The 12,476-nt window shown below is 44.9% G+C and overlaps 1 protein-coding gene across 1 annotated transcript in view; it reads right to left on the reverse strand.

The window, feature by feature from the left end:
• The window catches only part of SUPT5H (SPT5 homolog, DSIF elongation factor subunit), a 1,344,557-nt gene that overhangs the window by 815,682 nt on the left and 516,399 nt on the right, over window positions 1-12,476 (reverse strand). The window lies entirely within an intron of this gene.

Consider the following 12,476-nt stretch of genomic DNA (forward strand, 5'->3'; position numbering starts at 1 on the left):
TTCAGCAGTTAAACATATGCAAGGCTGTCCAGAGTCAGCTGGAGGTACTGACCAATGACAGGTTACTTACACATGCACCAAAGATAGGATATCACTGAGGGAGTCCTAAACAATGGGCCTACATCTTTCTTGTGCAATTTCAGTTACTAAAAAGTTGCATACTTACAAGTCATGTGTGCACATCCATCCCTTTTAGCCTGGGCATAGTGCCCTGGACCAGGAAAAATGCACCAGAGTCTAGCTTCTCTAGACCTTACCTGTTCAATGTACCAAGAAAATTACACTTCCAAGTGAAACACACTACAAGAAGTCAATGCAAACCTGATGAAAGAGGAAGCCCCCAATGTGACAAGTATACTGGAGAAGACCAAAACTTCTACTATGAATATGCATGGAAGTACTAAATAAACTGCAAACAAGTTCTGAAAGTGGATGCAGTGTCAGAAAACCTCCATCAGAAAATTAAACTAGCAAGCAATCTAACTACAGGATTTAAGAGGGCTACTCAAAACATGCTTGCTAGGTTTTATTTGAACTGCCTGTGGGTGATAAGTCCCCAAACAAACTGCCTGTAGTATTTACTTCTAAAAATAGTGGTCTTCATTAAACATGGCCAAGACTATCTAATCAATCACGTTCACTGTGACCACAGATGCAAGCCAGCTGACGAATTACCAGTCTGTAGTTATTCAGTTTTTGGATTATCTAGAGGAAAAATTGACATTCTCTGAGTAGAGGGGGCAAGTGGGAGAACAAGTGACTGCTTTACACCTTGGCCAACAGAAAAAGGTAGACAGGACAGCATAAAGCAGTCTGAAATGCATGCTATCAAAACCACATACAAACTGAACACAGAACTGACCGAGGTATGCTCTTGTTCCAGCAAGTTTATGCTTTATATTACAATGGTCTGCACTGTAATAATTTTGGGCTTTACATTATAGGTTCATAGGTTCATACTAGGCTATCTGCCCTAGGGCATTTATAAGCCTAGCCAGATTGTGTTTGGCTTTCGCCCCCCATTTTAAATTAATTTTGCTATGCCTTTTTTTAAGGTTAGTATACTGTGCCTCTGTCTAACAGTGACACAGAAGTGATAGCCAGGGTAAACCTATGATCTCCCATCCAATCAAGATTCCTCTTGAAGAGAGTCAATGTGGAACTCTGCCTAACCTGGACTGGGATTTTATTCCAGAGTGAAGGGAGCCTCTGGGTTATGAATCTGTCCCTCCAGCATGTTCTATTTATTTCAGTGCTGAGGTTCAAGTCTCTCGAGCGCGTAGCTCGATGGGATTTGGATTTTCTGAGGTGCAGCATGTCCATGGCTTTATACGTCAGGCACAGATCGCCTCTGAGCAGGCGGTATGCCACTGAGTAGAGCTGGAGTTTCTTTAACCGGGCAGCATATGGCATCTGTTTGAGCCCTTTGATCCTCTTGGTGAGGTACTTTTGGGGTCTTTCCAGTTGCTGCAGGTGTCTGGTAAGGTACATCCCAAAAGGGGCATTGTACTCAATTATGGGCCTGATGAGGGATGAGTAAAGAGGCACGATGACCTCCCCTGACCTAGATGTGTATCCCTTCATGATTAGGTGGGCTATATAAAATGTTTTTCTAACCACTTTGGCCACGTGGTTGTCAAATGAGAGATTGCTATCAACTTGGGTCCCCAGGTCCCTAATGACTTCTTCTGTACTTAATGGATTACCACCTATGTGGTAATTTGTGGGCACTTTGTTTTTGCCAAAGGGGATGACTATACACTTTTTGGCATTTAGCTTGAGGCCATGGCTCTGGCACCAGTTGTCTGTTTCTGTGAAGCCTTTTTGGAGGATGCTTGTGTCGGCTGGAGAGTTGATTATGGCACCCAGTTTGCAGTCATCTGCAAACTTGGTCAGCCACAGTCCTTCCGTGTTGGCCTGTACCGCCGAGAAATATATACCGAACAAGAGAGGTCCCAGGACTGAGCATAGTGGGATGCCACTTGTAACTGGTTTGGAGTCTGACATGGCTCCAGCAATTCTAACCATGTGGGTTCTGTCCTTGAGCCAGTTTGCAACCCATCTAGTGACATAGGGATTTATATTTAAGCTGGTAAGCTTATCTATAATGCCCGAGTGGGGTATTGTATCGAAGGCTTTTGCGAGGTCCAGGTAGGCTGTGTGGACCACCTTCCCCTCGTCAATGGCCTTGGTGACTGTTTCAAAGAAATCGACCAGGTTTAAGAGGCAGGATCTGCCCTTAAAGCCAAACTGGGTAGGATCCAGTGTCTGTAGGTCCCCAATATCTTTATTTATGAGGTCCATGATAATCCTTTTCCATAGCTTTGCAGACCAAGGCATATGGGGTGATAGTTTCCAGGATCCGTTGAGGCACCACCTTTGTGGAGAGGGACCACTGTTGCTGTACGCCACTCTTTGGGTACATATCCTGTAGTAAGTCTAAGATTGAACAGTAGTTTTATGTTTAGGTTTAGCTCTTCTTGGAGTTCATGTAGGACGCAGCCCGGGACACCATCTGGTCCCACTGATGCTGTGTTTTTTGCTTTGGAGAGGGCAGCTCTTACCTGAGCATCTGAGATGTCAGGGGGGCAAGCACACTGTTGGGATAGATATTTGCCCTTTTGGTGGGGAGGGGGGGGGATAAGTTTGCACTGAACCGGTCAGCTAGGATGTTGGCAATGTCTGTGGGCTCAGTGTATTTTTTGTCATTTTGGACTAATTCTGAGCATATCTGGGAATTCCCACCCAGGTTCCTAACATAACTAAAGAAAGCCATGTGATTATCCTTAGTGTCCTGTGCAATTTTTCTCTCGAAGCTGGCCTTAGACGATTTTATGAGTGCCCGTAGTTTTTTGCTAATACTGATCAGAGATGCCTTCCCTTTTTGGGATTTTGCTCTATCAAAGCTTCCTCCTTCTATTGTATAGTTTGTATATGGCTGGGGTCCACCACACAGGACATCTGCCTTTGGAGGATTGGGTCTTGGTTTTATTTGGGATTGCATGATCCATACATTCCTGAAGGTGTTCATAGAATGCGTTTATAAAGGATTCTGCGGTCTGGGCCGTATTTTCCACAGGCCCCGGGGCTTTGAAGGATTTCGCCTCGGTTTTGAGGCGTGTGAAATTTGTTTTAGAGAAGTTTTTCACTGTGGTTTTCTGGGCAGGGGGTGGGGTCGGGATGTGAATATCCAGTGAGATTAGTTTATGGTCTGATCTTACCAGTGAGGGATACACTTCTGGTCTGGAGCATAGTGTCTCCAAGTTGGTGATGATCAGATCCAGTATGTTTTCCCCGCTTGTGGGAGTGGTAACAAGTTGTTCCATAGCATTTGAGTTTATAAATTTTAGGAACCTTTGGGCTAGGGTGTTGGAGCTAGAGTAATGCTCCCAGTCTATGTTTGGGTAGTTGAAGTCGCCCAATATAATGGTGTTTGGAGAGACCTTCATATTTTCCAGTATTCTCAGGAAGGCAGAGTGGGGTTCCTGTGTTTGGGAGGAAACTGGAAGGCAGTTTTACCCACTGTTAGTTGCACATGGATAGTCTCTGATGCTTCGTGCTGTGCCACCAACCTGGAGGTGTGGGTATCTTTGACAAATATTGATACTCCCCCTCCTTTTGTGGTTCGGTCCAAGTTTTGGGGCCGAAAAGCATGGTATGAGGTATAACCTGGTAGTGCTGGGGTGCTCTCGGGAGCCTTGAACCAGGTTTCTGTTACTGCACAGATATCGATGTTCTCCATGCTAAGGAGAGTTTCGAGTGCATGCATCTTGAGGTTTAGACTTCTGGCGTTGAGTAGCATTACTCTTAGTTTCTTATCCCTTGTGATACCTATGGAGGTGGGTTTGTCTTTTGAGCCTTGCCTAAAAAAGGCACTATGGGGGTAGCAAGAGCCTTTGCCAATATCCAAAGCCCAGGGGTGACAGGTGCAAGCCATCCCTAGCGAAGCATCGTGGCTTGTCGAGCATGTCATCCCAGACTGACAGGCATTGGATCCCCTTTGAATGACACCAATACTTAAGCCAGTTGTTGAAATTGATCATCTTGTCTTCATATTGTGGCATCATTCTTGGTGAGGGTAAGATGCTACTCAAGGTCAGGGTCATACCGGCCTGGGCTACATGCTCAGACAGCTCCTCTATGTCTCTTTTCATGTAGTCCAGGGAGGTACATCTCAGGTCATTCATACCAGCATGGACAATGACTGAGTCATATTTGTACTTGCCTTGGAGTGACCTGAGTGCTTGTGTTATGTGGCGGATCCTAGCGCCTGACAGGCAGATCACCGTGACCTTCTCCTTGTTCAGCCTGGTGAGTGGGACGTCAGTGTGCCTGACGATAGAGTCACCTATTACAAGTGTATCAGGTGTGTTGTTTAGCCTTAAGGGCTGTGACTGTTCGGCACACTGGCTTTGTGAGCTATGTGTTGCACGTGTTTTGTTTTGGGGTAGCGGTTGCTTGGGTGTCTGCTTTGGAGGTCTCTGCTGCTTAGGCAGATTTTTATTTAGAGCCTCCGAGTATGTTTTTGTGTGTTTATGTGTTTGGTTTGTTGTCGTGGTAGGTCTATGTGAGACTGGAATTGTAGTGAGTGTGGTTTCCTTCTCCTCCTGACTGGTTACGCCAGTACTGAGTTGAGAGAGCTTAGCCTCCAGTTTGGCTATATGGTTGCATCTCTCACATGTGTTGGAATTAGTTGGGAGGAGGAGAGGGTAGTCTGTGTACATGAGGCATTTGTAACATTGCCTCAAGATTCCCAGATTCACCAGCTGGACCAGAGAGGAGATTGACAACTGACCTTTGGACATGCTAGAATAGTACTGGGAATTCCTTTATAATTGAAAAAAAGGGCCAATGGGGAACAATGTACTCAAGGGGAGTTTGTGAGGGTGTAGTGCTTTTAATTTTTTTAGAGATGACTTATATAATTGCTTTAGTGAGCAAGTGCCAGGTAACTTAAATGCAATGTGTTACAGGTAACTTAAATGCAAAAACGACAAACAGTAACTTTCTTTCAAGTGAAACAAGGAAATAAGTACAGTAAGCAATGCAGATATAACTAGGGATCCAGAGAAGTGCTAAATGGCCGCATTTTAGGTGAAATTAGCGTTATCTGGAAGTCGCATGTGACAGGTACACGTATGCATGTAAACTTTGGGGGGGTACTGTAAGTACTTGTTGGCTGTTTGAACTCTGTGCAGTTAGGGGGCTGGCATAGCCATCAGTTGAACATGGGTAAACTTCAGGAGTTAGGGCAATGCCTTTTGGTATGAATTATAAATTCATAGCCGATTATACATCATTGCTCCTAGGGGACCTTTTAAGCCTAGCCATGCTTCCCAAATATATCTAGCAAGTTTTGATAACCTACAGTTATTTTAAGGGTATATGTAGGCTTGAGCAAGGGTGGTGAAACATTTACAGGCTGCCTCTGTCTTTCAGAGAGAAAGGCACCAGATCCAAGGGTAAACACTCAATACCCCACCTACTGATTCAAGTTACGTATGAATTACATTAGAGAAAAACTGTTCCACAGGAAGGGTAGTCTCTGATACATACACCTGCCTTTCCAACATGCCCTGTTTATGCTGCAGACAAGGTTTAGGTCCCTAGGATGGGTAACTCTGATTTTATCTGAATATGATATGTTATTTGACATTTGCTGACCGGGAGTGTCTAACTGAGGAAAAGCGCTTTTCAGCAGAGGCCTCCACATTATCACGAGTGTTTAATAACATAAAAATAGTCACGCAAAATACATAAAGAAAGTAGCATACAGTAAGTGAGAAGAAGCAATGTGCATATTATAAGACAAGCTAAGTCACAAAACAGCTGCTAGAAACTGTAAATGTCATTTTCAGTACACATTTACACAAAATCAATATTACATACAATAGAAACAGAGAGCAAGATTTTTACATGATACTCAGTACATAATTAGCATCAAAACAGTTGCAGTACAGGTGACAATGAGCAGCATCAGTATAAGCACAGGTAATCCATGTTAGTGTTGTGTGGGATTAGCTAGGAGATACAGTTACAAGTCGAGGTATTGAGAAGATACAGAATTAGAGCCTTTCTGAATTCATGTGTGGTTGTGATCTTTCTGATGACAGGGGGCTTACTCCAGTTTTGGCCAATGTTTTTTTTTGGGGAGGGGGAATAAAGATTTCAAGGAGGTATAGGTTAGAGCTCCTGAGGGACCTAGCTGGTCACCAAGGAGGAGATGCTAGGGCAGGTATTGGGTTTGTGGAATGAATGATGAACAATCGAGACAGTTGAAGTTGATGGGGGCTCAAGCCAGTTTAAGTCAGAGAGGGAAACACAGTGATGTGATTTTTGGGGACTGGTAGGCAGCAAAAAGTACAGTTTTGTACCTACCATAAATGTAGATGTCCGAGAGGTATGCATCTGCAGTCCTTACAAATGGGTTGTCCTGGCCTCAGGCAGCCCTTCGGTCGGCCGGATTCCAAAGTCTGGGTCTGGCCTCGGCTGATGTCGCTCTTCACCCGACGTCATAGCCGCAGTTCTGCGGGTATAAAGGCATCAGCCGACGCCATTTTCCTCAGTGTTTCTTGCCCCAGATGCCAGGTGCCCTCTAGGAAGGCTAAATTTGGATAAATGCAAATGTTTCCAAACAATAGAGAACAAATAGAAATAAACATGTATATACATATATACAAACAAATACACCATAATAGATTCCCCCAGCTAGCTACAAGGTGGGCAAATACCCTAGGAGTACCACAGAGGGGAAGGAGGGTGGGTAATCCTGACTGCAGATGCATACCTCTCGGACATCTACATTTATGGTAGGTACAAAACTGTACTATGTCCTTCAAGGATGCATCTGCAGTCCTTACAAATGGGTAGAATACCATAGCCAAACTGGGGAGGAGGCACTAAGGAAGCACTAAGAGTTTATGGTGTATTTAAGATCCCTTGCAAAACAGCAGTGGCAAAACCTGCTCGGGATCTGGAGTATAAAGGCAGATTATAATGCTTGGCAAATGTATGCACGGAGCTCCAAGTAGCAGCCTCTAAAATGTCTTTGGTAGCCACTCCTCGTAAGAAAGCTGTAGTAGTGGCTGTAGCCCTTGTGGAATGAGGTCTGATGTTTTCTGGAGTTGCCTTTCCATGAAAAGAGTAACAAAATCTAATGCAATTTCCTATCCATTTTGTGATTGTTTGTTTTGAAATTGCTTTTCCTTCCATTCCTGTGGCATATGCTACCAGAAGCTGGTCAGTTTTTCTATAGTTCTTGGTTCTGTCCAGGTAGTAGCGCAATTGTCTGTGTACATCCAAGGTATGCAGCAATCTTTCCCCCCTGTTCTGTGGGTTGGGGAAGAATGTTGGCAGGTGTATTGTTTGGTTTAAAGATACTCTGGAGACCACTTTTGGCATAAAGGTAGGATTAGTTCTCATGGACACTCTATCCTGATGGAAGATAAGGAAGGGCTGTACTGCCATTAATGCCTGTAATTCAGAAACCCTTCTAGCTGAAGTGATTGCAAGTAGGAATGCAGTCTTCCAAGATAAGTACTGTAATTCTGCTGTTGCTGCTGGTTCAAAAGGGGGAAGTGTTAACTTTTCTAACACAAAGTTCAAATCCCATGTAGGCAATGGTGGTTTCCTTGGTGGTTTTACATTTTTAATTCCTCTGAGAAACTGTCTGAGTAGAGGTTGAGAAAAGACTGGGGATCCATGTTGTATTCTGCTGAAATTGCTGATGCATGAATCTTAATGGAGGAGTAAGACAGACCATTGTGGAAAAGCTCTGCTAAATATTCCAGGATGTTAGCTATGTTTGCCACTGATGCATCTACTCCTTTGTTGCACTCCAAATGAGATATCTTTTCCATTTTGCTGAATAAGTTTTTCTTGTTGAGGGTCTGCGAGCCTCCAAGATAATGTCTTTAACCCTTTGAGATAAATCAGGGTTATTTTGTCTTATGCAATGTTCCAGGCAGCCAGCTGCATTGTTTTCAGGTTTGGATGCAGGGTTTTGAAGTTGTTCTGTGTTAACAGTAAGGGAACTAGGGGCAGATGCCATATTTGTTCCCGAGACATGTTCCTCAGTAATGGGTACCAATGCTGCCTCGGCCAGTCTGGAGCTATCAGGATGATCCTTGGACGGTCTTCTTTGATCTTCAATAGCACCTTGTGCATCAAAGGAAGAGGTGGGAATGCATATGCTTTCAGGTTTTTCCAACTGAAAGATAGGGAGTCCACCTTCCAAGCAAGTGGGTGGTATGGCCTCGTGCAGAATTTTTTCAATTGGTGGTTGTGTGGGGATGCGAATAAGTCTACTTCTGGTAGTCCCCATTTCTCTGTAATGGATTTGAAGATGTCTGGATGTAGCATCCATTCGTGGGCATCCGTGGTAGTTCTGCTTAGGATGTCTGCTAGTATATTTTCTTTTCCTGGTACAAATATTGCTTGTAACTGAATGTTGAAGCTCAGGGCCACATTCCAGAGGTCCATTGCCATCCGGCATAGAGGGTATGAATGTGTGCCTCCCTGTTTGTTGATGTACTACATAACTGTGGTGTTATCCGTCCTTATCAGCAATTGACCCTGTTGAAGAAGTGGTCTGAATGTCTGAATTGCCAGTTTTACTGCCAGCATCTCCTTTTGATTTATGTGTAGGTTCAGCTGGTCTTGAGTCCATAAACCTTGTATGCACTTGTCCAGCATGTGTGCCCCCCAACCGAGGTCTGAGGCGTCCGTTGTGATAGTCTGGCTTGGTTGAGTGCTGTGGAAGGGCATCCCTTTGTTCGATTGACAGGCCTGAGCCCACCATTGGAATTCTTGCTTCAGGCATGGAATTATTGGAATTTGGGTTTCTAGGCTGTGCTTGTGCTGAGACCATAAATTCCTTAGGTACCATTGTAACTTTCTCATATGTAGTCTGGCATGTGGAATCAATATTATGCAGGATGCCATGTAACCCAGGGCTTGCAGGACTTTCCTTGCTGTTAGCTGGTTTTGCTTTGTTAATGCCATGAAATAGAGAGGAAGTTGCTTCTGTTTTTCTGCTGTGAGGGATGCCATTTGATTTGATGTGTCCAGTTCTGCACCCAAGAAAGTTATCCTCTGGGATGGTATCAGCCTTGACTTTCTTATATTGACTGTGTATCCCAGGGCTTGCAGTATATGAATGACCTTTTTCAAATCTTTTTCTAATTTGTTTTTGTTGTCCGCTTGTAACAGGCAGTCATCCAGGTAAGGGTAAATTTGAATTCCCTGAAGCCTGCAATGAGCAATTACTGATGCCAGGCATTTCGTGAATACTCTGGGCGCAGTAGATAAGCCAAAGGGCAATGCTGAGAATTGATAATGCTCTGATCCTGCAAGAAATCTGAGGTATCTTCAGCAATTTGGTCGTATGGGGAGGTGCAGGTATGCCTCCTTGAGATCTAGAGTTACCAGCCAAGACTCCTTGCCCAGCATGGGAAGAAGCTGCTGAAGGGTCAGCATTTTGAATTTTGGAACAATGATGTATGTGTTTAGAGTGGACAGGTCGAGAATAGGTCTCCATTGGTTTTCTTTTCTTGGTACCAGGAAAAGTCTGGAGTAAAATCCTTGCCCTTGTTCCATGGACGGTACCCTTTCTATAGCTCTCATCCTTAGTAAGTGGTGTATTTGTTGTAGAGCATTTGTCTTCTGATTTGGAGGTAGGTTTGGCATTCCTCTCTTCCTTGGTAGAGTATGGAAGTGAAACCTGTAACCTTGGTCTATTGTCTGTAAAATCCATTTGTCTCCTGTGATGTGATGCCAGTTTACTGAAAATAAGGATAGCTTTCCGCCTAAGGGTGCTTCTAGTTGTTCCCTGGTAGGCGGTCTCAGAGCCAAGTCACTGTGATTGTCCTGTGGAAGTGGTGGTGGCTGGATCTGTGGCAGTACTTCGCTGGTTGTTAGGCTGCCACTGACGTCCCCTATAGGCACCTCTGGATTGACCCCTGCCTCTTGGGCGCCTATTCCTGCCTCTCTGAGCTCTGGAGGTGTCTGGAAAGGACCAATTCTTGGAAGGCCAGTTCCTACTAAACCTTGGAGGCTGGACCTTTTAGAAATCCTTGACTGTCTGGACAGATTTTGCTTTCTCTTCCACCTTCTTCAGCACCTGCTGTGCAGGGGAGCCAAACAAATTGAGCTTATCCATGGGAGCGTCTAGGAGCTTTGATTTAACATGGTCTGGTAAGGACTGCTCTTTTAACCATGCACGCCTTCTGATCACTGTACCAGTCATAGCTGATCTAAAGGAAGCCTCCAGTGCATCATAGCCGCATTTTAAAGAATGATTACTGACCTGCTGAATGTTATGTACCATTTCCTGAACAGATTTTTTGTCTAATGGTTCAGACGAGGACAGTTTTTTAGTTAACTGATCTAACATAAATTCCTGATACTGAATCATGTGGAATTGACAGTTTAAGGCCCTAGCCGAAAGAGTAGCAGAGGTGTAAACTTTTTTACCCCATCTCTCTAAAGCCCTAGATTCCCTTTCAGAGGGGAGGGGGAAGGGGGTTTTTGGCAGAGGTAGCTGCTACAGCCTTGGGTCCCTGGGAGATGGTTTCAGGATCTGCAAAAGGAGCCTTATACAAATGATAATGTGTGTCCGGAACCCTGTAGTACCTGTCGGGCTTAGCAGGGGCCGGAGGAAGAGAATCAGGAGCAGTACAAGCATCATAAAATGCATCATCCACAACAGTGAGTACTGGAGGAATGGCTAAAGGCCTATGCTGTGGCAAATGCAAAAAGGTCCTAAGCCTTTTCCTAGAGTCTGAAAAATCCTGGCCCTGCCATTGAAATTGTTCCCTCATAGCATGCAAGGTTTCCCCAAAAGAAAATTCCTCAGGCGGAGAGGCAGAAGGAATGGAGTCTTCTGCATCAGAGTCCTCATAAGGAGAATAAGGGCCCTCTGGAGGGTTTGTATTATCTGAATCATCAGAGGAGTAATCTGAAGAAACTGGCTCAGGGGGCTCTGCTCTAGGCCTCTTCTCTGGAGGTGGGTGAGAGGCCCTGTCAGGGTGAGGCTGGGATCCCCGGATCAAAGAAATGAGATCCTCTGCTAGACTAAGCAATTGAGAAGTAGAGCTAGGCCTGTGAGAGGGGGTCTTAGCAGGCACAGTTTTGGTAGATTTTGCTGCTTTAGCCCTGGCAAAAGCCTTAATCGACATGGATTCAGGGGGCCTAGCAGCTCCACGTGCAGGAGTAGATATATCTAAAGGTATAGTATCAGATAAATCCTGTGAACCTGCAAGAACAGGTGGGATTTCAGTAGCAGATTCAGCCATGCTGGATGAGGCCTCGGTAGGAGGCAAGCTTTCGGCCGAAGGAAGAACCGTGGACTCTGTTTCAGCCGAAACCTTGACACTCGCGGTTGGCTTAACCGCGGTTTCGGCCGAAACCGCGGACGTCGGTCCTTTTCCTTGCGTTTTTTAGTTAATTGCGAAGTCGGAGTTTCCGACGGCATATTGTAAGCAAAAGCGGAGCTGAAAAACTCCTCAGCAAATTCCGACCGACGTCTAAGCGTCCGTCGGTTGAAAGAAGCACAGGCTAGACAACCTGCTACGTCGTGGACTGGGCCTAAACAAGGTAGGCAGTAAGAGTGGAAATCTTTATGAGGTATTTGTTTCCCACAAGTTAAACAGTTATTCACTTTTTCTGACATCGGCTGAGGCAAGCAAGAGTCCCCAACGGGGTACTTAGCTTTTTAGAAGTCTTCGGTAGTAGTAATCTCTGGTTCTGACCGACCGGCACTTGCGAACAGCTTCTGCTTCAGGCGCCACGCGGCAAGAAAGACTGAGGAAAATGGCATCGGCTGATGCCTTTATACCCGCAGAACTGCAGCTATGACGTCGGGTGAAGAGCGACATCAGCCGAGGCCAGACCCAGACTTTGGAATCCGGCCGACCGAAGGGCTGCCTGAGGCCAGGACAACCCATTTGTAAGGACTGCAGATGCATCCTTGAAGGACATCATGTAACTTTGTTGTAGGTGCTTTAAAGTTTGGCTTGTAGAATGACTGCAGATTAGTTAAGATTTGCGAGCCAGAGGAAGGTGGGGAGAAGGCAAGCATGAGCTAGTGTTACTCTAGAATCTTTAGTGAGGAATCTTTTATTTCTGTAAAGTAGTCCAATACTTAAGTGGGTTTTCTTAATACAATGGTGAATATAGAGGTCAAATTTAAGTTGATCATCAATAATTGCCCCTAGGACTTTTGCATGGGATTCCAGATTGACTGTGGTGGTGTTAGATGAGTTGATAGAGAAGGAAGGTTTAGAGTGGGAGAGAGATTTGGGTAGGTACAGCAGATGTTTGGGCTTTTTGGGGTTGAGAATTAGTTGATTGTTAGTGAGCCAGGTTTCAATGGAGTTGAAGGAATTTTGGGTGACTGCAGATCAGAGATGGTATAGTTGTCGGCATATTTTCTGAGAACAAAGAGGACAGGATGTAGAAAGGTGGTTAGTAAAGAT

This window comes from Protopterus annectens, chromosome 4.part0 (assembly GCF_019279795.1).
Source record: "Protopterus annectens isolate FY-2018-M chromosome 4.part0, PAN1.0, whole genome shotgun sequence".
NCBI lineage: Eukaryota > Metazoa > Chordata > Ceratodontiformes > Protopteridae > Protopterus > Protopterus annectens.